Raw genomic sequence first — 15,010 nt, forward strand, 5'->3', positions numbered from 1 at the left:
CTTCCAGGTCATTATTATGGAGAAGGAACTGGTGGAAATGGGGTGGTGACTTACCCAGGGTCACAGAGCTAGTGTCTGAGGCCAATTTTGAACTCAAGTCTCCCTGACTCCAGGCCTAGGACTCTATCCACTCTACCACTTAGCTGCCTCTAATTGTTGTGGTTCAGTTGTGTCTGACTCTTTGTGACCCATTTTGGGGTTCTCTTATGTAAAGGTTAAAATTAATGGTCAGATGATAATTATATGAAATTACGTGAACACCAGTATTTATTTTATCTTAAGTCATAAATTTATTTACAAATATTTACAAATAGAGAGGAAACAATAATGAAGAGAAATGTGAGGGGGATAGAGAAGTTATCTGTCCTATCAACCTAAATGTTTTGCTCTGGGTCTGCTTAATCCAGGTAGAGATTAATTAGCTCTCAACCAGGAAGGCTGGTAGTAAGTAACCACATGGCCTCCTTGGAGATAGAAATTAGTCTCTCCAGATGCTAGGAAAGAGATCAGCCTTTTACTCACCCAACAAAGTAATCCAAGAGTCAGAGTCCAAATAGAAGTCAAGCTCTGAGCCCATGTACTAAACCATAGATTCCAGCAAAGCTCCCTCGAAGACTATCTAAGACTATCTCCAGAAAACAATCTTTTCAAACTATATTCTCAAAGAAAATCTGCTCTGAAGGAGTTTGGGGCTTGCTTTTTATGGTGACTTCTTGTCCCTTCCCCTCTTCACAGGGGCCAATCAGTTTCCAAATTGTCTAGCACTCCTCGGGGGGTGGGGGGGGGGTGAAGAGAGGGAGTGTCTATAGGATTGACTTCTCACCTTCTGAAGGTTAAGTTCTCATTAAAAATATTCACAGATTCCCAGTTGATTGAATTTCTAAGGGTATGAATTCTCTAAGTACCTTGCTAACTTCTCACCTAGTAAACTTAAGTAGGGTGTTTAATCTTTTGTTGATTCAATTCAAAAGTAGACAAGGGGTCATTTAATTAAAGAACAAATCATAGAAACAATAATTTCATGGAAGAAAATTACAATGATGAACCATCCTTTCAAAATCCATGAGATGTAGCCAAAGCAGTACTTAGGGGAAAATTTATATCCTTGAGTTCATATATTAACAAATTAGAGAGGGCAGAGGTCAATGAATTGGACATTCAAATTAAAAAACTAGAAAGTGAACAAATTAAAAATCCCCATATGAAAACTAAATTAGAGATCCTAAAAATTAAGGGAAAAATTAATAAAATTGAAAGTAAAAGAACTGTTGAATTAATAAACAAGACTAGAAACTGGTACTTTGAAAAAACAAATAAAATAGACAAAGTATTGGTCAATCTAATAAAAAATAGAAAGAAGAAAACCAAATTGATAGTATGCAAGATGAAAAGAGAGACCTCACATCTAATGAAGAGGAAATGAAGGCAATCATTAAAAACTATTTTGCCCAATTATATGGCAATCTATGTGATATGGATGAATATTTACAAAAACATAAATTGCCTAGATTAACAGAAGATGAAATAGAATACTTAAATAACCTCATATGAGAAAAAGAAATTGAACAAGTTGTCAACTCCCTAAGAAAAAAATTCCCAGGGCCTGATGGATCCACAAGTGAATTCTATCAAACATTCAAAGAACAACTAATCCCAATACTATACAAACTATTTAACATAATAAGCAAAGAAGGAGTTCTACCAAATTCCTTTTATGAGAAAAATATGGTTCTGATTACAAAGCCAGGTAGATCAAAAAGAGAGAAAGAAAACTACAGACCAATCTCCTTAATGAAAATAGATGCAAAAATCTTAAATAGAATACTAGCAAAAAGACTCCAGCAAGTGATCATTAGGGTTATTTATTATGATCAGGTAGGATTTATACCAGGAATTCAAGGATGGTTCAATATCAGGAAAACATTCGCATAATTGACTATATCAACAAGCAAACTAACAAAAATCACATGATTATCTCAATATATACAGAAAAAAGCTTTGACAAAATACAACATTTCCTATTGAAAACACTAGAAAGCATAGGAATATATAAGCCTTTTCTAAAAATAATAGGCAGTATATACTTAAAACCATCAGTAAGCATCTTCTACAATGGGGATAAATTAGAAGCATTCCCAATAAGATCAGGAGTGAAACAAGGATGCCCATTATCACCTTTAGTATTTAACATTGTACTAGAAACACTAGCTGTAGCAATTAGAGAAGAAAAAGAAATTGAAGGAATTAAAATTGGCAATGAAGAGACCAAGCTATCACTCTTTGCATATGATATGATGGTCTACTTAAAGAATCCTAGAGAATCAACCAAAAAGCTACTGGAAATAATCAACAACTTTAGCAAAGTTTCAGAATACAAAATAAACCCACATAAATCATCAGTATTTCTATATACTTCTAACTCATCCCAGCGGCAAGAGTTAGAAAGAGAAATTCCCTTTAAAATCACCCTAGACAATATAAAATACTTAAGTATTTTTCTGCCAAGACAAATGCAGGAACTATATGAATACACCTATGAAACATTCTCCTCGCAATTAAAACTAGATCTAAATAATTGGAAAAACATTAATTGCTCATGGGTAGGATAAGCTACCATAATAAAATGACAATCCTACCCAAACTAATTTACTTATTCAGTGCTATACCCAACTACCAAAAAACTTTTTTTACAGAATGAGAAAAAATAATAACAAAGTTTATTTGGAAGAACAAAGGATCAAGAATATCAAGGGAAATAATGAAAAAAATGCAAAGGAAGGTGGTCTAGTAGTACCAGATCTTAAACTGTACTAAAAAGCAGTGATCATCAAAACCATATGATACTGGCAAAGAGACAGAAGGAAGGATCAGTGGAATAGACTTGGGGTAATTGACCTCAGTAAGACAGTCTATGATAAACCCAAAGATTCCAGCTTTTGGGACAAAAATCCACTATTTGACAAACACTGCTGGGAAAATTGGAAAATGGTATGGGAAAGATTAGGTTTAGATCAACATCTCACACCCTACACCAAGATAAACTCAGAAAGGGTGAACGACTTGAACATAAAGAAGGAAATATTGGCTAAATTAGGTGAACACAGAATAATATATTTCTCAGATCTTTGGGAAAGGAAAGATTTTAAGACCAAGCAAGAGTTAGAAAAAATTACAAAATGCAAAATAAAGAATTTTGATTACATTAAATTAAAAAAGTTTTGTACAAATAAAACCAATACAATCAAAATTAAAAGGGAAGCACCAAATTGGGAAACAATCTTCATAACAAAAACCTCTAACAAAGATCTGATCACTCAAATTTATAAGTAACTAAGTCAATTGTACAAAAAATCAAGCCATTCCCCAATTGATAAATGGGCAAGGGACATGAATAAGCAATTTTCAGATAAAGAAATAAAAACTATTAATAAGCACATGAAAAAAATGTTCTAAATCTCTTATAATCAGAGAAATGCAAATCAAAACAATTCTTAGTTATCACCTCCTACCTAGAAGATTGGCTAACAGGACAGCAGAGAAGAGTAATAAATGTTGGAGGGGATGTGGCAAAATTGGGACATGAATGCATTGCTGGTGGAGTTGTGAATTGATCCAACCATTCTGGAGGGCAAAAATGGAACTATGTCCAAAGGGTGCTAAAAGACTGCCTGCCCTTTGATCCAGCCATAGCACTGCTAGGTTTGTACCCCAAAGAGATAATAAGGAAAAAAGACATGTACAAAAACATTCATAGTCACACTATTTGTGGTGGCAAAAAATTGGAAAATGAGGGGATGCCCTCCAATTGCGGAATGGCTGAACAAATTGTGGTATCTGTTGGTGATGGAATACTATTGTGCTCAAAGGAATAATAAACTGGAAAAATTCCATGTGAACAGGAACAACCTCCAGGAATTGATGCAGAGTGAAAGGAGGAGAATCAGGAGAACATTGTACACAGAGAGTGATAACTGTGATGCAATCAAATATAATGGACTTCTTTACTAATAGCAATGCAATGATCCAGAACTATTCGGAGGGACTTATGAAAAAGAATGCTATCCACATCCAGAAGAAGAACTGTGGGAATAGAAACACCAAAGAAAAACAATCGCCTGATCAAATTGGTTGATGTGATATTGGTTTATGTGCTATGACTGGGAAAGTAGACTCTAAATGATCACCCTAGTGCAGATATTAATAATATGGAAATGGGTCTTGATCAATGACACATGTTAAATCCAGTGGAATTGTGCATAATATACAGGAAGGGGCTGGGGGGGAGGGAAAGGACATGAGTCTTGTAACCATGGAAAAATATTCTAAATCATATAATTAAATAAAATTTTTAAAAATTTAAAAATAAAATTTAAATTTAAAAAAAGACAAGGGGAAGTTACTTCTGTCTTCACAATCTAGTGAGGTACTTAAGTTATTGTTAACTCAGGACAGACAATAGAGTAAAGAATTCTATTTCACAATCAACAAAGATGAAATGGTTTGCCATTTCCTTCTGCAGCTTATTTTACAGATGAGAAAACTGAGGCTCACAAGGTTAAGTAACTTGCCCAGAGTCTCATATCTAGTAAGTGTCTGAGTCCATATTTGAACTCAGAAAGATGAGCGTTCCTAATTTTAAGGCCAGTGTTCCATCCACTGTACCACCTAGCTGGCCACAGCAACATAGTAGGCCTTTAATAAATATTTATTCCCTTCCCTTCTTCCTTAAAGGAACACAGATTTCGTTGACATCTCCCAGGTTTGGACAAAGCCTCTTTCCATTTTCTAGTTTCCATTCTATTTGAAGACTGCTCTTATTCCCCACTCCACCCCCAAGACTTCTGTTCCTGGGCAAATATATTGATTATCTAAAGTGCATCATCATCATCCTGGTTGCCTTGCTCTGGACTCTTTCCAACATCCCAATGTTCTTCTTGGAACATGGACCCCAGACCTTACAGATGAACTGACAAGGTGGGACACAGAAGAACTATTACCTCTCCATTCCTGAAAACTATGCCTCCCTTAATGCAACCCAAAATCCCCAGGGCCATTTTGGCTTCCATTAAACTCATTGCTGACTAATCAAGCTTGTGGTTGTCTAAAACTTCTGAATATTTTTCAGATGAACTAGTGTCTACCCACACCTCACTCATCTTGTCCTTGGGGAAGTTGATTATTTTAAATGAAAGGAAGCACTATATATTAACAAATGCAACCTCAGGAGAAATTGTGTTCAGTGACCCTCTCATTGTTAATACCAAATAAGAATAAAACAAGGAGGCATGTGATTACCAAAGGTATGTACCATTGTCTAAAAGGATGTCCTTTTTAAGGCCAAATGGATCAGGGTTTTCCATAAATGGTGAGGACTTCCAGATGTCCCTGTTGGTGGCTATTGTTGTGCTGACTGAGAAAATCGGATGCTTTCTTCTATTTTTTTTTACTTTTACCTTCTCTTTTAGAATTGATGTTGTATTTTGGTTCAAAGCAGAAGAACTTTATAGGCTAGGGTTTAAATGACTTATCCAGGGTACACAGCTAGGAAATCCAGATTTGAACCCAGGACCCCTCTGAACACTGAGTTACCTAGCTGCCATAATCCAAAACCTTTTTAATAAGATCCATGATTATTCAAAGGAGCTTGCTCTCACAATCCATACAGGAAAAACTCAATGAAAAACAAATGCTAGATTATAGCATACTGGTGAATAGCTAGACCACTGAGTTAGCATATCAGTACATAATATTTGGGACAGCTTTGCAGATAGAGAATTAGTTGGGCCCAACAGAGAATTCCCCAGTTGATAAATGTTCAAAAGATAAGAATAGGCAGTTCTCAGATGAAGAAATTAAAACTATCTTTAGATGAAAAAAATGCTACAAATTATTATTAATTAGAGAAATGCAAATTATTACAACCATAGAAGCTATCATATCTATCAGATTATGACAAAAAAAGAAAATAATAAATGTTGGGGAGATGTAGGAAAATTGAGACACTAATACCCTGTTGGTGGAGCTGTGAACTGAAATGACCATTCTGGAGAGCAATTTGGAACCGTGCCTAAAAGATCATGAAATTATATGTATCCTTTGACCCAACAATACCACTACAAAGTCTGTATCCCAAAGAGATTAAAGATAGGGGGGAAAGGACCTTCCTATACAAAAATATTCATAGGTGCTCTTTTTGTTGTGGCAAAGAATTAGAAACTGAAAGGATGTCCACCACTTGAGAAATGGCTAAGCAATTTGTGATAATTGGATTGTAATGGGAAACTATTGTGTCGTAAGAAATGACAAACAAAATTAGCACAAAAATCTATATGTTAAAGTGAATTAAAACAGAAGAATATTGTACATAGTAACATAGTAACAGCAATAATGTATAATGATCAACTGTGAATAACTTCACTATTATAAATAATGTAAGGATCCAAAATAACTCCAAGAGACAAAAAAAGGCTATCCACTGCCACTGAAGCAACTGGAGTCTGAATACAGATTGAAGCATATCATTTTTCATTTCATTTCTTTCATGAGTTTTTTTCCTAGTATCTTCTTTTATAACACGACGAACATGGAAATAGTTATTGCATGATGGCACATGTATAGCCTAAATCATATGGCCTGCCATCTTTAGGTGGGAAGCAAGAAGGGAGGGAAGGAAAGAGCACAGATCACAAAATGTTAGAAAATGATTATTTTTGTTTTATAGGCAGTGGGGGTTAAGTGACCTCCCCAGGGTTACACAGCTAGGAAGTTTCTGAGGTCAGATTTGAACCCAGGCCCTCCTATCTATAGGTCTGGCTCTCTATATATTGAGCACCCTAGCAACCCCTAGAAAAATGATTATTAAAAACTATATCTAGTTCTGAATACTCCTAAGATGCTACCCTCTGTGAAGATTCATTTTTTCAACCTGACTATTCTCCCAGTGATACAGATTAAGGTAAGCAAAAGTAAATGGACAGCTAGGTGGTTCAGTGGCTAGAGCACCAGGCTTAGAGTCAAGAGGAACCAGATTCAAATCTGTTGTCAGATACTTCCTATGTGACCCAGGACAAGTCATTCAACCTTGGTTGCCTAACTCTTACCACTCTTCTGCCTGAGAATAGATATTTGTTTTGACTCTGAGACAGAAGGGAAGGGTTTAAAAAAATAAATTAATCTTATAATTCAATTCAGCAAACTTCATTAAGTTCCTACTAAATACAAGGCAGCTAGTTGGTATAGTGGATAAAATGTAGAATCAAAAAGACCTGAGTTTGAATTCAGCCTCAGATATTTAATTGCCATGTTATCCTGGACACATCACTTATCTTTTTGCAGAACTTGGGGATAAAAATAATATTTAGCTCTCAGGGATGTTTTAAGGATCAAATGTGATAAAATATTTGCAAACCTCTGAAGTGATATACAAAAATGTTAGCTGCTGCTAATACTATGCTAGGTAAGGGGAATATAAAGAGTAGAAAGGACATTTTCAGGAACTTACTGTATAGAAGGGGCATGAGGTATATAAAAACAACTGTAATACAAATTGGAAAATCATTAATTCATCAGAGAGTTCAAACAGGGTAGCCTAAGAGATTCAAGGAAGGAAAAAGCACTTGGGCTCTGGAGAGTGGGAGGTCAGGAAAAATGAGAATGGAAATAAGAGTAGCAACCATACTTACCAAAAAACCCAGGCCATTCAAAGATTTTAATGCAAACTCTTTTCTCACCTTATAGTAGGATGAAGTATATGAGGATAGGGAAGGGAAAAAGGAAGTCTAATTTACACATTGTTTTTTTAAAAAAAGAAATATTAACTTCTAAAAGATTTATCCAAAAAAAGTAAGACCTTCACTTTACAAAAATATCAGGGTAATGATGAATCATCAAATGATCACAAAACATTAGTGATTCTGATTTCATTTGGGTTTTTTGTTTGTTTAGGTTTTTTTGTTTTGTTTTATTTTTTGCTCATGTAACATTGGTTAAGAATCTGGGAAATATTACATAAAAGTGGAATAAACATTAATTTTGTGCAAAAAAGATGAAATATATAAAGTGCTTTTCTAATCTTAAAATGTCATATTAATGCTAATTTTAATTATTATTGCTCTTATTATTAAAGTACAAAATATATGAATATGACCAAAGTGCTATAAAACTGTTCATACCCTTTGACCCAATAATACCACTACAAGGTCTATATCCTAAAGAGATAAAATGTAAGGAAAAAGGGCCTACTTATATGAAGATATTTATATCAGCTCTTTTATGGTGACAAAGAATTGAAAACTGAGAGGATGTTCACCAAGTGGAGAATGGCTAACCTGAGAGTACGGTAACTAAATGGAGAATGGCTCAACAGGTTGTGGTGTATGATTGTAATGGGATATTATTTTTCCATAAGAAATATCAAACAAGATGATCACAATAAAACCTTGAAAGACTTATATGAAGTGATACAAAGTGAAGTGAGAAGAACCAGGAGAACTTTATACACTATAAAAGTAATAATGATCAACTGTGAATGACTTAACTATTATCAGCAATGCAAGAATCCAATACAATTCTAAGAGACTCATGACCATAAAAAGGTTATCTATTGCCATAGAAGGACCTAATGGTATCTAAATGCAGATTGAAACAGACCATTCTTTACTTTATTTCTCTCATGAATGTTTCTCTTGTATAAGTGATATGTATCTTGTTTCACAACATGATGATACATGGAAATATGTATTGTATGATAACACATGTTTTGTATGATATTATAAAAGTAAATTGGAGAGGGGAAAGGTATGGAAGGGAGACAAATAACACAGGTCACAAAATGTCTGAAAATGGTTATTAAAAATATACTAACACATAAAAAGATTTTTAAGTAAAAAAAATAAAGTACTATATAAATATAATATGTAAATAAAGTAAGTACATGTCCAGGGTAACCTAGAACTATAAAGTAGAACCAGAGTGGGCTAGGTTGGAGCCAAATTGTAGAAATCCACATATCTCAGACCAGTGAATCTTAACTTTATTCAGTAGACTGTAGAGAACCATCAAAGCTTTTGAGTAGTGGAGTGATGTGATATACATACATTAGAAAGATCTTCTTTATTGTATCTTCTGTAAATTGCTTTGAAGGGTAGAGACACTGATGGGCAGCAGACTTGTCAATCTTGTCTTGTTTTGTGCCATACCCAGAGTCAATTGCACAAAGGAACTTAGTAAATGCTTAATGTGTGTGATGAGAAGGAAGGAAGCCTCTTGTGGGAAACTACAGCTCATTTCAAAAATATTATCATTGATTCTATAACTTACTTTGTCTGTCCTAAAGACAATTAAGGAAACTAATGTCAAAGGTAAGAAATTTCTAAAATAAAGTATGTGTGTGGCTTGAAAAATTAATAGGGTGGCTATTTTTAGAACAACTGAGTGAGAATCAATGAAAGGAATTTCATGTAAAAAGCATATGAGCAGCTATTAGTATACTCTAATAGAGGAAATATATGATCTTTCTTGTTAAGAGATTTTCTCCCTCTTCTAAAGGTTGTTTGGTGGGAAAAATTGATAAATTAACAATAGTATGGAGCTCATTTATTTCCTTACTGTTAGAAAGGGTACTAGTTAGTTACTGAATTTTCAAGATAGAGAGAAAAATAAGTATTTCCCTGTTCTCTCATCTCACATTATCTGCAGCAAAATGGCTTATATTCATCTTGGTCCTGTCCTGATCTTAGAGCAGAAATCAGCTGAGCACATCTGGAGCCATTCTGCCATGCCTAAGTACCTGTGAATGACAGAACTGAAGATATGCCATGTCAATAATTAGAAATAGTGTTTTGATTGAGACATGTCTGACTCTTCATTGACCCTATTTGGGCTTTTCTTGGTAAAGATACTGGAGCAATTTATTTACCATTTCCTTTTCCAGCTCATTTTACAGATAAGGAAATGGAGGCCAAAAGACTGATTTGAACTCAAGTCTTCCTGACTCTATACCTGGTACTCTATCCACTTAACTGACTTAATAAAAAAAGGTTAAGTCAAATGCATAGTTCACTAGTTGCTAGCCTCCACTTCCTCCACAACCCTGCCTCTTAGCCATGATTACTAATGAGCCAGTATGCACATGACTGAGTGCTGATGGGGTGTTTCAACCTCCAGCATAACTAATTTTTCCCAAGGAATTTGCATTATACCATTATAATGAGTTTAATTATATCAGTGAAATAAAAATTTCCTCAGAAAGGAACACGCTGTATAATGTTTGAATTATTGCTAAAATTCTCTTTTACACAGGATGATTCAACTCTGTTTGTTCACTGCAATTATAAGCAGAGCTGGTTTTGAAAGGAGTGGCTGTTTAAACACAGGATACACACCCTTGCTATCCAGAGAAGGGCCAGGTTAAGAGATGCAATTTACTCTTTAATTAGTATTTTCATGTCTCTGAAAATGCAAGTTAAGAATTAGTGACCAATAAGGCATTTTAAAAGAGAAATTATGTCAGCAAACAGTGATATGGTATCAATCAACTAATATTTATTGAGTGATGGGAATACTGATAACTTAGCAATAATATTGAGTTTAATTCTTTCCTTAATGTCAGAAGGGGTATTAGTAATATGACTTCCAAGATAAAAAAAAAAAGAAAGATGAATATCTGAAGCTATGTGTTAGCACTATCTTAGGTGTTCTGAATAACATGCAAAAATTCGTCATGATTTTCAATTTCAGGAAAGAGACAAGGGGAGTGGGGAGGAAACAACTATATAGTACCTATTATGCACAAGCACTGTGTTAAGTAATTTCCAAATATTATTTCATTTTTTCACAACAATCCCTCAATATACCCCTCATTGTTTCAGTGGAGGAAACTGAGGCAAACAGATTTTAAATTACTTACCCAAGGCCACACAGTGAGTCTGAGTCTGGATTTGAACTCAAACCTTCCTGATTCCAGGCCAATTGCTCTATCTATTGTGTAACTTGGCTTTCAAATGTTGAAAACTAACATCAGCCTCTACCTCCAGTAACTAAAATGCTTTTTTTTTAGTCTTCTCCCAGCACTTGTCTCTTTTATCCAAGGGTTCCACAATTGCTGCCTAAGCATAGACCTTTCCCCCTTGCTATTATCTCCCCTACTTGCATTTATATATGATTATCATACATTATTGTTGTTACTGTGTACAAAATTCTCCTGGTTCTTCCCACTTCACTTTATCTCACCTCATATAATTCTTTTAAGGGTTTTTGAAGATTATTCTGTCATTTCACATAGCACTATAGTATTCCATTACTACCATATACCCAAACTTGTTCAGCCATTCTAATTGATAGGCATCCCTTCAGTTTCCAGTTCTTTGCTACCTCAAAAAGAGTTGCTAAAACTATTTTTTGTATAGGTAGGTTATTTCCCCATATCTTTAATCTCTTTTGCATACAAACCTAATAGTGGTATTGCTGGGTCAAAACAAGACATAGAGAACATTATGAGTTGTAAAATAGATACCTGACTACATTCAATTAAAACATTTTGATGATATGAACATTTTGATGGCTCTTTGGGCATATTTCCAGATTATTTTCCAGAATTGTTGTATCAGTTTGCAGGTCCGACAATGTATTATTGTTCTGATTTTTCTATATCCCCTCCAACTATTTTCATTTTCCTATATTATCATGTGAACCAGTCTTATAGATGTTAAGTGGTAACTCAGAGTTGTTTTAATTTGCATTTCTCTAACCAAAAGTGATTTGGAGCACTTTTTCTAATGACAAAGATAGTTTTAATTTCTTTATCTGAGAACTACCCATTCATATCTTTTGACCATTTATCATTTGGGAAATGACTTCTTTTCTTATAGATTTGACCCAGTTCACTAAGACTTTCTCTTTGTTGTTTACTTTTTCATCTTGGTTGCATTGCTTTTGTTTGTGCAGAAATGTTTTAATTAAATGTAGTCAGGTATCTATTTTAAAACTCCTAATGTTCTCTATGTCTTGTTTTGACCTAAATTCTCCCCTTATCCATAGGTGTGACAGAAAAGCTATTCTATGCTCCTCTAATTTGTTTATGGGCTCACCCTTTATTTCTATCATTTCTGACTTAATCTTGATATATGACATGAGGTGTTAGTCTATACCTAATTTCTGCCATACATTTTTCTAGTTTTTCCAGAAGTTTTTGGCAGATAGGAAGTTCTTCTAAAAGCTTGGATCTTTGGGTTTGTCAAATATGAGGTTATTATGATCCTTTATCAGTGTGTAGAGAGCCTATTTTATTCCATTGGTCATCCATTCTATTTCTTAGCCAGTACCAGATTGCTTTGATGGTTATATCCTTTGATCATTTATAAATTGGGAAATGACTCAAATTCTTATCAATTTGATTCAGTTCTCTACATATTTAAGAAATTAGACATTTATCAAAGAAACTTGTAAATTTCCCCCAGTTTACTTTTCCTTCTAATCTTTAATTTCTTTCTTTACTAATCCTTTCACTCCTGATAATACTTAAGTCATTCAAAATTTATCACCATATTTTATGGTTGTTACTATATAAAATGTTCTTCTAATTCTGCTCACTTTATGTCCATCATTTCATATATCTTTCCAAGGTTTTTATGTTTGTCCTATTTGTTAAGACATGATAGTATTCTATTACAAGCATATACCCCAACTTGTTCAACGAGACTCCAGTTGATGGACATCCCTTCAGCTTCCAATTCTTTGCCACTACAAAAAGAGATGCTATAAATATCTTTGTGCAAGTAGGTCCTTTTCCCCATCTTTTTTCTCTTTTATTACAGCATCTTTGACAAGAAAACCCCAAAGGGGCTCACAAAAAAATTGGACCTAAGTGAAAACCAGTTGGACAACAACATCTTCCTTACAAAGGTTTTGAAATTGACACCACTGTTGTTGCAGTAGTTGAAGAGGGGTTGCCAGCTATGTAGATTAGGACAGATTTAGGAAGATGATCCAACTGTCACACTGAGACAATAGCCTAATTCCAGTAGGGAAAAAAAATCTGCCCAAACTATTCTCCATGAGAAATCTAAAATAGCTAATTCTCTATTGAACTATAGATTATGATATTATATAACATGTATATTATACTACAAATATAATTAAACTTATGTTATATTATCATTTTTGAGCAAATGCTACAATAATCTTGCATCATCATTACCATGGAGATGAGGAGCACAAGAAGCTTCCCCTGAATTCAACAGCCACTGACTTTGTGGAACTGGGGCTTATAGGACATTGCAAATATTTCTGGGGAAAGACACTAGAAGGGAAGAATATAGACAAGAGTTGATATTTAATGTTCTTTACCCACTCTCAACACCACATGGATTTTCCAGAATTGAGGACTTAATATGTGTTACTGCAACTGATGTTAGCATTGCCTAGCACTTTCTGAGTGCATCCAGAGGGACATGTCTCTTCCCCATGTTCTCTCTTATTTCCCTCACTGTCATTTATTCTTGTTGTTAGAGAAAACTGACTGCTAATCCTTTTTGAATTGTTAATACCAGTTGCTACAGTGATTGGGAGGAATGGGCAATTTGAGAAAAATGAAGACATATTCAGTCTCAGCACAAGGCATAGGAAAGGAGAAGAGTAATAATCTGCTTTACCATTCCCACCCCAAACCCAAGGAATGACAAGTCTTTTGCTATCTCTGCTGACCTATGCCATAGCTAGCTTTAGCTAGCTTAAGCTAATCAGGAAGCTCCTAGAAATAGAGAATTTAATTGTGAACCATCCTGAGACCAGGGGGAAAGAGTGCCTTCTATGGATACCTTATAGATTGGAGGAAGGAAATAAGCATTTATTAAGTGCATATTATATGCCAGATACTGTGCTAAAGACTTTTCAAATCTTATCTCATCTGATCCTCACAATAACCCTAGAAAGAAGGAGCCAATATCTCTTTTACAGATGAAGAAACTGAGGTAGTTGTTCAATGATTTTCAGTCTTGTCTAACTCTTGGTGACCCTGTTTGGGTTTTCTTAGCAAAGATACTGGAGTGGTTTACTATTTCCTTTTTCAGCTCATTTTACACATTAGGTGTATTTTTCTTTTTTACACAGGATTAAGTGATTTGTTCAGAAACACATACCTTGTAAGGATCCGAGGTTAGATCGAACTTAAATTTTCCTATAATGATCTCTATCTCTTGTTTGGTCATAAATTTTCCCTTCTTTAAAGACCTGGCAGATAAACTATTCTATATTCTTCTAATTTACTTAAAATATCACCCTTTGTATCTAAATCCTATATCCATTTTGACCTTACCTTGGTATAGGGTGTGAGATATTGATTAAATTTCATGTTTTTTGATAGTCTTTAAATCCTGGTCATACATTTAGCTATCCTGTGCATCAGATTTTCTGTTGATGATGGCAGGAGATCATGCTTTTGTGCCTCAGTTGTTCAAATGTGTTTAATATCTGAATTTTATTCAGTATCAGTACTTAGTCATTCAGTGGGTCTGGTAAATCAAATCAATGATTTACAAATTCAGTGGGATTTATGTCATGTTAGGGATTTTTTTTTGTTATATAATTTTTCCTTTTCATTATTTTGCCTCAAAAGTGGATTTTTACCTCTCTGTTTTCATTTCCCCCACTGTGAGCAGATTATTCTCTTGGGCCCACTGAATACATTTTCCATTTTTTCTTCTTCAATTTCTTTTTTAGAAGTATGTAAATTCTGTTACATTTATTAGTTATGAGCTGGAATTGTTTTCCTAGTGAATATTCTAGGAAATTCCTTTTCTTATCATTGTATTTGAATGCTATCAGCAAGCCCTTTCCAGAAAAGTTTTCCCTCCCATGCTCTGCCTGCTGCTAACATGTTTATTGTCAAATGTTATTGATATGTTATGTAGTTATAAGTATTCCATTTGCATAATTATTTGCTTTATGTTGGTACATGAAAAATGTTATTGATACTATATATTTCATTACTTGAGATTATTTCCTATGGCACTGA

This window comes from Monodelphis domestica, chromosome 2 (genome assembly GCF_027887165.1).
Source record: "Monodelphis domestica isolate mMonDom1 chromosome 2, mMonDom1.pri, whole genome shotgun sequence".
Lineage (NCBI taxonomy): Eukaryota > Metazoa > Chordata > Mammalia > Didelphimorphia > Didelphidae > Monodelphis > Monodelphis domestica.